The sequence below is a fragment of the Pteropus alecto genome, unplaced genomic scaffold (genome assembly GCF_000325575.1).
Source record: "Pteropus alecto unplaced genomic scaffold, ASM32557v1 scaffold270, whole genome shotgun sequence".
Lineage (NCBI taxonomy): Eukaryota > Metazoa > Chordata > Mammalia > Chiroptera > Pteropodidae > Pteropus > Pteropus alecto.
This window is the reverse complement of record NW_006430735.1, coordinates 8,006,882-8,019,965: the sequence shown is the minus strand read 5'-3', so window position 1 is coordinate 8,019,965 and position 13,084 is coordinate 8,006,882. Positions and strand designations below refer to the sequence as shown.

Here is a 13,084-nt window from a genome sequence, read left to right as displayed (position 1 = left end):
GACTGACAGCAACTATCAAACAGAAAGATGTGTCTGTTTTCTGAGAAGAGAGGAGGCAAGGGGAAAGCAGAGCTTGCTAAATATAAATGTCAGCTGCAAGCTTGAACTATAGAACAGTGAAAATAGTCCTGGATAAAGAAATGAAAATAGTCACCAAATTCTCCTTTATTGCCACCAGGCTTTTAAAAATTACTATTATTATTCTAATTTCTCTGTTTAGAGTGGAGAAGAATTGGTAAACGCTATAAACTAGGGCTTCTCCCTCCCTTCTCGCCCCTCACACATATACAGGAGAGCCAGGTTTAACATTTAGGATAATACCACTGATAAGAAAGTTTGTTAAATATTCATATTTGTGACCCATCTACAATGATTCTAATCTAATAGGTCTAGAGTGGCATTCAGGATTATGTATTTTTAGGCTATTGTGAGTGGTCCGAGGGTCACACTATTCTACATACCAGTCTACATAGTTAGTGCCCATCCCAATCTTAATCTAACACTTAGGGACATCTTGAGCAAATAAATATATGTTTACTTGGCCAATCCAAATAAGAAACCAGGATAAGAACATTATTATCTGTGCAGATACTTCTCCTTTTCCCAGGAAGTTTTCTTTCAACCTAGGAATCTACAGAGAATAGCCGTTTCTAGAATAAAGGATAATCTGCCAGAAAGTTAATTCCTATTTCTATTCTAGAATGCAGAGATTGCTGGCAATTTTTAAGTGGATTTTGCTTTTTACCTTCAAAACATACTAAAATATAGTCTATACTCTATTACAGGTATAATATAGGGTCCTAGCCCCAGACCACTTTCTTCTTTTCCCCAAAGCACCTGGAATTGCCACATCTTTTAACAAAAAAGTGGTAAACTATTTTTATCCCCAAACAATGAAAAATAGAAGAATAAAATGAGCAAGATTGCTTCAGCAGGGATGGTTATTATTTTTTTTTCTATTTGATCTATTTTTCTATTAAAATATTAGGCTAAATTTAATTTCTGTCTTTTTAGTTTATATCACCCAGGAAAGCTCTTCTTTGATTTGATAAATAAAACTAATATTACATTAGCCATTTGATGAGGAAAGATTTATCCAGAGTTAACCTTTTGATAGCCCAGAGTTGTAAGAGTGAGACCATTACAAACCAAAATATAAATATCTACTGGGCACACCACTGAGGCTATGATCTTCGGGCCTTTTAAGAGATTCTCAGACAGTACCTATCTATCTTTGTGCATCCAAGCCCTTTGAGTTTGGGACAGGCATTGGAAGGTTCATCCTAAACAATTCCATTTCATCTTATGCTTTAGGATCTCCAGCCTTTGGAAGTGGAGGAAACCTCTTAAATCCAAACCCCTTTACGAATCCCACACTATTTATTTTCTCTCTTGTGTGGCCAAACTTCTTAAAAGAATTGTCCTTGCTTGAGGTCTCTCCTTATTGTTACTTTTTTATTTTCAATTCACTTCAGCCTAATTTCAAGCCCACCACTACCTTGAAACCTCTCTCGCCAAAGTCACCAATGTTGACAAATTCAATGATTATATCTGCACACATCTAACTTGACCTCTCAGCAATATTCAGTACAGTTTACTGTTCTTATCTCTGATTGTCTGATACCATACTCTTGTTTTCCCAACCTTATGGCTTCCCTTTATCAGATTCTTATTTGCTAGCATCTCCTCCTCTGTTTACTTGGCCTCTTCTAAATGTGGGAATTCTTCGGCCCTCTGCACTTCTCAATCTACATTCTCCCCAGGTAATCTCATGAAGTGCTATGGTAATTAAAATACCATCTATGGCCCAATTAATACGAAATTCACGCTCCAGTTCTGAGCCCTTCCCTGTACTACAACCTAAGGTAACCAATTTCCTACTTAAATGTATTATATCCAAATGAAACTCTTTTTTTTTTTTTTTACGCCTATAGCACCTGGGATTCCCAGACGGTTTCTCATACAAGTACTAACCAGGCCCGATCCTGCTTAGCTTCCAAGATCAGACAGGATTGGGCTTGTTCAGAGTGGCATGGCCGTTGACCAAATAAAACTCTTGATACTCTCAAATATTATATGTCCATATCTTACCTCTGTTTGATAGCCCCATTCACACAGTCACATAAACTCCAAACCTAGTTGTGATCTTTGATTCTTCCTCCTTTTGTCGTTGCTCTTATCCAATCTCTCTAACTGCTCTGCTTCACCCTAATCCAAGCTCCTAGCTCCTCCTAATATTGTTGCAATATATCTTACCTGGTCACTTTGCTTGTATCCTTGTCTCCCTACAATCCATTCTTTACACAGCAGCAGACTGATTATTACAAAATCAGATAATGGCTTCCTTTGCTTTACACTGGCTTCTAAGCTCCTCCTCATAGTCTTCAAGACTCTGTGGGATTTTGTCCTTTCCAGATTCCCTCCTTCCCTTGCTTCGGCTATATCGATTTTTCTGTAAAATTTCCTTAAAACTCAAAGTTCATTCCCAATTTAGGGTTTTCAACCTTTGTTTTCTCTGTCTAGAACAACCTCCCCCATATTATTAATGATGATAAACTACTCATCATTAATACCTTGGTTTAGTTGTCACTTCTTCTAAGGGGGCTTTTGGCCACCGTAGCTAAGATGGATCTCAGGCCTCCAAGATATTGTGTCATATCACCCTGTTCTGTCTTCTGTGTAGCATATATTATGATCTGGAACCTTCTTCATTTGTGTATGACCTATCTAACTCTCCATGCCAACTAGATTGTAAGTTCCATAGAAGCAGTAACCAGTGTTTAGGTGAGTGCTTAGCAGATAACACGGACCAAAAAAAAAAAAAAAATTATGTTTTAAGGATAATTACACAAGTCACGTATTAGACTCAAAGCTGTAGAATACTGGAAATGAATGAGACCTTTAGAATTTCTTTGATTTTACTTGCAGTAGTGGGCTTTATGAAACTCAAATATATCTTAAGGACTCTAAGTGGGTGGGTAGGAAGATTCTTGGTGTCTGTTTTATTGATTTGCTTTACTGGAAGATATCTTTAAGAAGGAAGTTTATGAGTAAATCAAAAGAATTTAGGAGCAGCTATGGAGTGAAGCGATGTGAAAGAAGACGATTCCATGTCTCAGCCAAATCTGAAGCACTAGGAACCAAGTCTATATAAAAAGGAAACGACTGGGGTTTTTTGTTTGTTTGTTTGTTTTCATTTTTATTTGTTGGTTTGTCTTTAGAAATTTGGTAAAGCAGAAAAACACTGGCAACGTTGATGCAATGCCCAGGTAAAAACTTAAGACACCGTATTGGGAAATGGGCACCTTAGCATTTCTGTACACCTATGGTTCTACTGCAATGTGGAGAACAGATTATGATGATTCCTGTAACCTCAGGTTTTGTAGTTTTGGGAGACCTTGGACACAGTCTTCTGGGCAGGAAGAGTTCTCACTTCTTGGCTCTGCTTCCTTAAGATTAGCTCTTGTCTCACAAATGCTCAGAAATGACTATAGCAGAACCAGACATACACCTTCTCTCATTCATGTCCAGTGAGAAGACAGTGAAAGTTTATTGTTAGGAATACTAAGAAAAATTCTCACTCTATCTCATCAGCTTTGGCTCAGTCATAAACCCATCCTTGAATCAATCACCCTGGTCAGAAGAGGTGGTAGTCTGACAGAGCTGAATCCTGGGTGCTTCACCCCTAGAGATCAGGGATGGGAACCCCCTAAACTAAGATTAGGAATACTGAGATGACTTCGGTCCAGAAAGTGGAAGTGATTTCATTCTATCCATTCATCAGCACTTATTGAGCATCTACCATATACCAGGTGCTATTTTGGGTGCCAAAGGTACCATAGTGAACAAAGCACTTTTGTAGCAAAATGCCCAAGATTTCAAAGCCACTTAATAACTTTATGAATCTAGTTGGATAATTTACTCATTTTCTGGAAATGGAGGATTTGTACAGGGTGACACTATTCCACACCACAGTAGAGAGGAACCATTCAGCAGGGCTGACAGTTCTCCCCATTTATAAGTCTTGCATGATCTGACTCCCCTGCTACAAAAAGCTACAATCACCCAGAGCAATCATAACCTTTCCCCTGACCTCAGAGGTTGTTAGCTGCTGAAACTATTTGTCTTTACCCAATATTCAAGCCTAGGTGTGGACGGACAGGAGACCGTGAGGGCAGAAGCATGGATGATGGGGGTCATGGTTTCCTTTAGACACCAGAGAAACTTCACCTGTGCCCTCTTGGCAAAGGAGCACCTACTGAATTTTAACATGTTATTCTCTGCAGATTTTTTATTTTCAAGCTAGTACAGTGAGACATCAGAAGAAAGGATGCTAATGGGGATTTGGGTACAGGAAAGAGAGCTAATAAACATTTCCCTTTCTAGGGCAATATGAAAACACCTACATTAAGAATAAGTAGCTTATTTGAGAAAACTCTAAGTCGAAATGAAGTATGAATTATTGATTTTTAGTAAGTTAGGAACTAACATTCTATTTTAACCCCTACCCTATGGTCTCTAATTTTGGCAGTAATTTAACAGTTTCTTTTATGTTCAGAAGTCTGCCCTTCAAATACTATCCAATATTTTTGTTTTATCTTCCTTTCTGATCCTCATTCTTTCCTTTCTTATTTTCTCTCCTTCTCTTTTATCCTCTCTCCCTCTTCCATTCTTTCTCTCATTCTTTTGCCTCCCTCCCCATTTTCCTTTCTTTTTGCTTTAGTATGTATCCTAGCAACAGCTATTTTACTTAAAAAGGGATGGGAAGGGCCACAAGGTTGCCAGGGTTACCAGTATTTCCTGCCATCACTGGAAGAAGTAACTTGTACACCTATCATAATGGGATCAGATGCTCAGACACATTCATTGCTACTCTGCCTTTCTCTTCAACATCCAAAGATAATGAGAGAGTTTTCCACATCAAAAAGTTTTACCAAACTGTCTCACAGTGTCATAGATATTATAATTTAGTGAGAAATTACTCAATAGCCCAGATGTTTATAGAAAAGTTTAGGGAAATATAAAATGGCAATAAGGACAATAATTAGATTTTGACATCATTTCAGAGGGCAGCGATTCTTTTCATTTGACATACTGTCAGATTTCAAATAACAGTAGAGAACAGTATTGTTGGTCAGCAAAGCCCATAGTGTGATAATGACTCAATATCAGATACGCTTGCCTTTTAAAAAATAATAACTATAGTAATTTGTACCTATATACAATCAGTTAGGTACTATACTCAATTTAAAAGATGAAAATCTTTTTAAAAATATATCCAAATTATCCTTACCATCATAAAAAAAATTAAAAATGTATTTGGCAGTCTCTTTTCTGTTTATTATTTAAAAGATAGCCATTAATGTCCAGGAATTAACTCAAAGATTGCCTACGTCAGGCCTAGAGCACAAACATGGGGCCCAAAAGACCTAAGACCAGCCTCCATGTGTGGTCCCAGTACTGAATTCACATTCCCCAGACTAGTCAGGTTAAAATATTTATGATTTTCCTACATCATAACATCTTACATTAATAGAGAAGAACATTCTTTTCTTTCTTCTATGTGAAACTTGAAATGAGGAAAAGCAATTCTAGTATAAATCATGCAAGTGCTATAATTACTATAAATAAGAAAATTCAAGAAGATTCAATCACCGTATAGAATGGTAAAGTACCAACTAATTTCTTATATCATATTGTTAAATAAACTATGTGCAACAGACAAAAAGGGTGGTCCTTCTTGAATTCATGTACATGGTATTAACACTTAGTGTTCGGGGTTTTTTGTTATGAAAATGCTGTTTTCAACATTGTATTTGGACTATGCATTGGTTTTTTCCCCCCATTGTATATAAAGTACTGCTTAAAATTGATATAAATTACTAAAGTTTTTTGTTTTTTTAAAAAATAACCCCTTATAAAACCCTTATACGTTCTTATTTCATTCCCATGATAGCTCTGTAAGAGTACACTTTCCCCATTTACGGATGATCAAACTAAAAAGCAGGGAGTTTGATTGACTTCAGTGACAGAGAGCCTGGCACCAGGCCTTTTGACTCCTATTTATTTCTAACTTATTGTACAGTACTTTCCTTCCACGAGATGCTGATGAAATAGTACCTATGCATGGCTTCCTTCTTACTTCCTTACAGTTCTTCCTGGAAGCATTTCCTGAAGAAATCACTTGCATATGAATCCTCCCCTGGGATCAACTTTTGGAGAACCCAACTTAAGAAAGGCTACACCTCCTATCAGAGTGCTCTTTCTCCACAGCTCCAGCTCTCACTAATTTCTTCCCTGACCCTTCATGCCTGAGATTGGCAATGATTCCCACTGTCATTAGTCCTGGAATGCTTTAATACTCGGTGGTTCCCTTAGCCCTGTTCACATTCACTCTCCAGTACTTGAAGTATCATGAGATATCTTAGCTGGTTTGTGTTTAATTGAAGATACCATAACTGAGAGACCCTCCTACTAATCTCCCCAATTTTCCCCCCTTCTTTCCCTTCAATCCATTCTCCATAAAATGACTAGAGTAACATTTTAAAAATCTTAATTATTCTCCACCTAAAACCATCAATGGATCCCCACCATGCATAAATAATATCCAAATTCCCTGCCATCATATAGGAGGTCTTTCATGCTTCAGCTGCTATCTTTAGCCTCAGCTCTGACCACTTCCTTCCTAATATACTGCAGTAATACGAAACTACATGTAATTCTCAATACAGATCAGTGTGCATCTCACCTCTGTGCTTTGGTTCAACTTATACTGCTCCCAAAGTGTGGCATGCTCTCTTCTCCAAACGACACTAACCGATTCCTCCAGTTCAAGCCAGTGTCGTCTCTTCAGGAAGGCTAGAAGTTCCTAGAAGATAGGAATTAACCATTATATTTATATTCTCAGTTTCACTCTGAAATAGAATAGAAAGCATGCTGAATGAATGGCCTTTCAAGGAGTGAAAATAGTTTCTACCTTGCTAAAAGCACCTTGACAAACCCTCAATTATTATTGGAGATATCTTTGAAACGTGAACAAATAATGTTAATAATTGCCAGTTATTTGTGCCAACTCTGTACCAGACTCTTAATGCTTAAAGTATATTTTTATTTAATCTTTACAATAAATATGTTATTATTATCCTTTTTTAAAGATAAGAAAAATAAAGCTCAGAAATATAAGAAGTGTCCTTTATGTCATACAGTTAATAAGGGATGGATTTGGGATTTGAGTCCTTCCATGTCAATCTTCATTTCAAGGACTGTGCTCTCTCCTTTACAGAGAAGCATCTGTGTCACAATGTAAAATAGAATATACCTACAACCTCATGTAGGCAAAGTCCTCACTCTACTTCCATTCCTATCCTCCTGGCCAACATGAAGAAGAGAGACAATCACTGGTTTCATATATCTAGGTTTATGCTAAATTCACAAAACTTCAGTGACATAATCAATACTTTATATGTGCATCTATTTCCATCTATTTTAGAAGCCTTTTTTTTGGGGGGGGGGCATTTTATTTAAAGAGATGGTAGAACTAGAGACAGATATTTACGCAGGGCAAATAAATCTTTACTATATATTATATACAATAAAAAGCTCATGGAACATTACTTCCCAGCAAGAGCTACTACTACAGCCTGCATTCTTGTGAATGTTTCACCAGTTCTCTTTAGGACTCAGCAAGGCCTTGATCACATGCTGATCACACACACAGAGCCAGATTCAGACAATTAAAGTCGTGATTTGTTTTTCCTACCATCAAAACTTGATAACTAAATGGTAGCAGTAGTTAATGTAGCATTTTATAAGCAACAGTGAATTACCCATGGTTAGTGACTAATAATAAATTAGTATGGTTATACTCAACATGCACACACATACACACACATGCACACACACACACAATGTCTACAAATCAGAGATCATGTCACCAGCATGAAAAAGAGCAAGTTTAAATCAGGTTATGCAAAATTACAAAATAGACAACTCATAAAATCAAAACTCCCTCCTTTCGACTTTTGCCTAGCTCCAGAGCATTGTTTCAGAGTTTCTTTCACCACTAATTAATGTCACCACCATCACAGCAATATGGTTCTTCTCTTTACCCTTTCACCGCAATTAAGGGGCCAACTCATCCTAGTTCTGCTAGGACTTTACTGGTTTTAGTACTGAGAATTCTGTATCCCAGGCTTCCAGTTATGGAAACTGGTAGGGAGAATGACAGCTCCTATAGAACCTGTGAATATGTTACCTTACACGGCAAAAAAAGACTTTGCAAATATGAGTAAACAAAGGATCTTGAGATAAAAAGATTCTTCTGAATTATCCAAGTAGGCCCTATCTAATATGGGTGCTTAAATTTGAAGAACCTTTTCTGGCTATGATCAGAGAGAGACATGACTACAGAAGAATGGTCACAGAAATGCAACATAGCTAGCTTTGAAGACAGAGAAAGGGGCCTCTAGGAACTGGAAAAAGCAATGAAATGGATTCTATCCCCATACCTTCAGAAAGAAACACAGTTCTGCTAACATTGATTTTAGCCTGGTGAGACCCATGTTGAAATTCTGATTTACAGAACTGAAAAGGTAATAAATGTGTTATTTCGAGTGATAAGTTTGTAGCAATTTGTTATGGCAGCAATAAAAACTAATACAGTAACCAACTCGTTCTGGTTTTCCCAGAAAGTCCTAGTTTTAAAACTAAAATATCCTTCTAGTCCTGGACAAACCGGGATAATTGGACAGTCTATTCCCATTTCTTATCCTTTAAAATTCTCCATTGATATCTAAGTACCCCTTCAGCTGAAATTACTAGGCTTCCCACAAGATGCCCTAAAGCAGTGACTCTCAAACATTAATGTGAATCAGAATACACATGGAGGGCTTGTTAAAAGTCGCTGGGCCCACCCCCAGAGTTTGATTCAGTAGGTCAAGAATGGAGCCTGATAATTAGCATATCTAACATGTCCTCAGGACATGATGACATGCTGATCTGAGGACTGTACTTTTAAACTACTGTCCAAAGAGATAAAAACCTCTGGGACAACAGCGGTTGGAAGGGGATGGGTTACAGAATTTCATCTGTTCACCCACATGCCAGGCATAGATAAAAATGAGATGGGTTTGTGATCAGGTATCATTCACTAGATCTCATCAAACACAGAACTTTGAAACCTCCTCCTAGATCTGCTAGAGCACTTTTGAAAACAGTTCCACTGCGATGTAGTGAAAAGAGTTCAGATCCCATTTTTGCCTTTTATAAACCTTTGGATCAAAGTAGTAGTTATCCTCTACTTTGACTCTCAGAAATTAAGCTAATCCATGTAAAGTACCTGATATGGTGTCTAACATATGATATATGCTCAATAAACAATAGTCTTGCAAGAAGCTAGGCCTTTCCAAAATATCATTCACACAGCTCAAACAACCTAATGAGAATGAGGAAGGGGAAGATTGACATTTGCCGGTCAACCTTGGTGTGTGGATCGGTATACCATTCAAAATTAGCAATATTCCTAGACATCCCAATAAATAGGTTTCCCAGATTCTCCTATTTCTCATTTATTCAACATGTCTGAAGCACCTTTTACATATAAAGTTTCAAGTTAAATGTTGTAGTCCCTTCTAAGTCTAGGATTCATTCATTCAATTATTTATTCAACACATGTGTATTAAGAACCTACACAGTATGCCAGACACTATATTGTAGGTGCTGGCCTTACAATGGACAAGAAGACAGAAAAGATCTCTACTCCCACCAAACAGAAACTGAAAAGAAAAGAAAAAAGAAAAGAAAAGAAAAAAATGAAAAAGAAGAGGAGAAAACAGAAGAATAAGAATGTCAGTGGTATTAAGTACCACGACAAGTTACAACTGGCAAGGGATTGCTTTACAACAATAAGGTAGTCAGGGGTGTGCTCTGTAAAGATGTGGCATTTGAATTGAGATCTGAATAATTGGGGGCAAGTCACCACAAATAGAGAAATAGAACAATCTAAGAAGGAATGAGATTGAAACACATAAAAGTAGCTAAAGGAAGAAGAGAGTGTATGGATATACAGAGCAATGGGGAGAGGTATGAGATGGAAAGATTCTATGATTCTATGATGTTGTAGATTTTAGGTTGGCATGGATTTGCTTCTGACAGCAAGATACCTTATTAGGCAGGAAAAAAAATTGATTTTAAGGTGTATTTTCCATACTTGGTTAGTTTCCTCTGTCTGTTATTCTGATGACTAATCTAGTTTCTACCAGTAGTACACATTTGTTGTTATTGTCAATTCAATATCCCCTTTTCTTCTTTTTCTAGAAGAGGAAAGAATTCTCCTCCTACTCCTACCATCTGGTTGGTTAGAGTGAGATTTCAATAAGAATGTTACCTAACCATAAGGAAGTAAATAATCTAGGCAAAACCAATCAGAAAATTTCTTAGGATTTTTCTGAGATTTATGAGGAACTGATCCTTTTCATCATTAGTCGTGAAGCTTTAAAGATAAAATTCTGAGGCAATTTATAGATATGGCTTCAGCCTCATGGGGAGAGCTGGTGTCAAAGAGTGGAAAGAATAGAGAGAATTAAAGTTGAAGTATGGGAAGACAGAGACAGACAGAAACCTGAGGCCTTCATTTCTCTGGATTAAGACTACTGTACCCACTCTTCTCCCATTATTGCTGTAGTTTTGTTCCCTGAGCCAAAAAGTTCCTCTATGGTTTAAGATAGCTTGAGTTGGGCTTTTGTCATTTCAATCAGGAATTATTACTGTTATACAATTTGTGGTCTCATCTGAAACCTGGGTGTTTCCCAACTTCTGTTTTCCTGATTCTTGCCCACAGTCTCCCCAGACATGCAGTATTCTTTCATTCTCCCAATCTGGGGAAGAGATATGGTATATCAGAATCTGAGTTTTAAAGGAGCAGATTTGTGGCTGAACTCCATATCGTTTCAGACCATCTACCTGGCCTAAGTTAGTTAACCAATCTGAGTCCTAGTTTCTTCATCTGTAAAGAAATGGGAATCATAAGTGTTTACCCAAATGCAAGTTTAAACTCGAAGTGGGGGTTAAATGAGGTGATAAAAGTAAGCCACTCAGCATTATACCTAGTACAGTCTTCCATAAATGGTAGCCTTCATTATAACTCAGCATTCAGATGCTACCAGTGCCCCTTAACTTCCCTTTGGGGTTTGCCTTCTGCTGCTGGCCAAATGGAATAAAATTGCTTCATTCTTTTTATTCCTCCTCCATACTGTGCCACTGACTGGCTCATCAGTTCATAATTTATAAAAAAAATAAAATAAAATTGGACTATATGTCTATGAAGATCTTAAAAAAGTACGGTGTGTCGCCCCCAGTGCTGGTGCTGTATACTTGAGATCATTAATGTTAATTGCAAGACACTGTGTCAGTGCTCTGACACAAGAAAGTGTGATTGGCTACACAGTTTTACAAGCTGATAGATTTTTGGAACTGAACTATGAAGCTGTTCTACAATTGGGAGTGCTGACAAGATAATATATGCAAAACATTTGGTTTCCTTGGAAGACAGGTATGAGCAAAATATGAAGTAGATATAATTATTGATTATGTGTGGGGAGGAGAAATGGGGAAGCAGAGACACATACTTCTCTTTTGGCATATTTTACGTTCCACCTTGTATTGCAATTATTTCCCCTATCAGACTGTAACCTCCTTGAGAAGAGGGGCTTTCCATGAATTGTTGTATCTCCTATAATCCCTGACAAGTAGAAATTTTCCAACATATATTGGTTAAATGAATGTCAAATGCATACTTGGAATTCATGGTTAATAAGAAAACCATTTACTTCATATGGAATAAAGAAGAAGCAAGTAAGGAGGCAGAGTGATATTATGAGATGAGAATAGGCTTTGGGTTCAAATCCAAGTTCTTCCATTCATCATTTTTATAGAGTTGGGTCAATACTAGATGTATTTGATATTTTTTCTTACCTAAATAATAGGAACTTCAATGCCCACTTCAATGCTCACCATTGTGGTGAGAGTTAAGTATAACAATATCCAGAATTGCTCCATAAATGATGATACAATTATTAATAGAATCCTAATAATTCAATTTATATTTCAAATAGTTCTGTTTGCTTCTCTCTGGTGGGCCAAGTTACTACCCTGGACTGCTTCAGTCAGATGCATCCCTAAAATGGCCTGTTTTCCTAAATTACAAGTGGAGAACCTTGCATCTTATACTATTTTTCTTTCTTTTATTTTAAATATAATGAAATCTACATTCTAGGCCAAGTAAGAAAAAAAGACTTTACACTTACTGTACTACAACTGGTCTGCTGCATTCTCTTGTGGTTCTTTTACTCGAGAAGTCTTTCTAGGACTGAATTTGTTCTTAAGAGGCATCAAAGACCCTTGAGGAAACATGGCAGGTATTCTTTAAATGCTCTTTAAATTGATCATTGTTAAAAAATTGCATAGGAAGCAAATAAATTTATGAATCCAACTCAAGAAGAAACTAGAGTGATGGCACAGATAATTCACCCATAAATTGCTCACCAGACCCAGCAAACTCCCAAACATTTAGATGTTTTTTCTTTTACTTAAGGAGGGGAGCGAAATGTTGCTGCCCCTATCATCCATAACGAATGCACCATACAACCATCAATTCATCTACTTCCTTATTCTAGGGCAACTTCAGAGTATTTTTGATGTGCTACTAGTTAGAAAATTCAGGGTTTGGGATAGGTGCATAAGTGAGCGGAGTGGACTCATTGTGTAGCTCATAAAAAATAATCACATACAATAGTGGTTCAATCCTTCCAGTGAAATGTCGTTTTTTGTACCTCATTTTGGAAAAAGAAGTAATTTTTCTTCAACCTCAACCGACCACACAGATCTCTAATACAACGTAGTTTCCTAGTCGCTAGACAACAGTAGAGAAGGGAATCTATGAAAAACACTCCTGTGTTTCTCCTTTGCTCTTACACAATTACCACACAATACTTTTGACACCAGATTTGTGTGTTTTCCACGTGTCAATTATCTGATACCAGCTGGATGTCTTATAATTCAATTCAGTTCTTATACTCTCTATCTGGAG

General features: G+C 37.1%; 1 pseudogene; it reads right to left on the bottom strand.

Moving 5' to 3' along the window:
- Positions 1-1,925: 1,925 nt before the first annotated feature.
- Positions 1,926-2,044, bottom strand: LOC112485220 (annotated as a pseudogene).
- Positions 2,045-13,084: the final 11,040 nt, after the last annotated feature.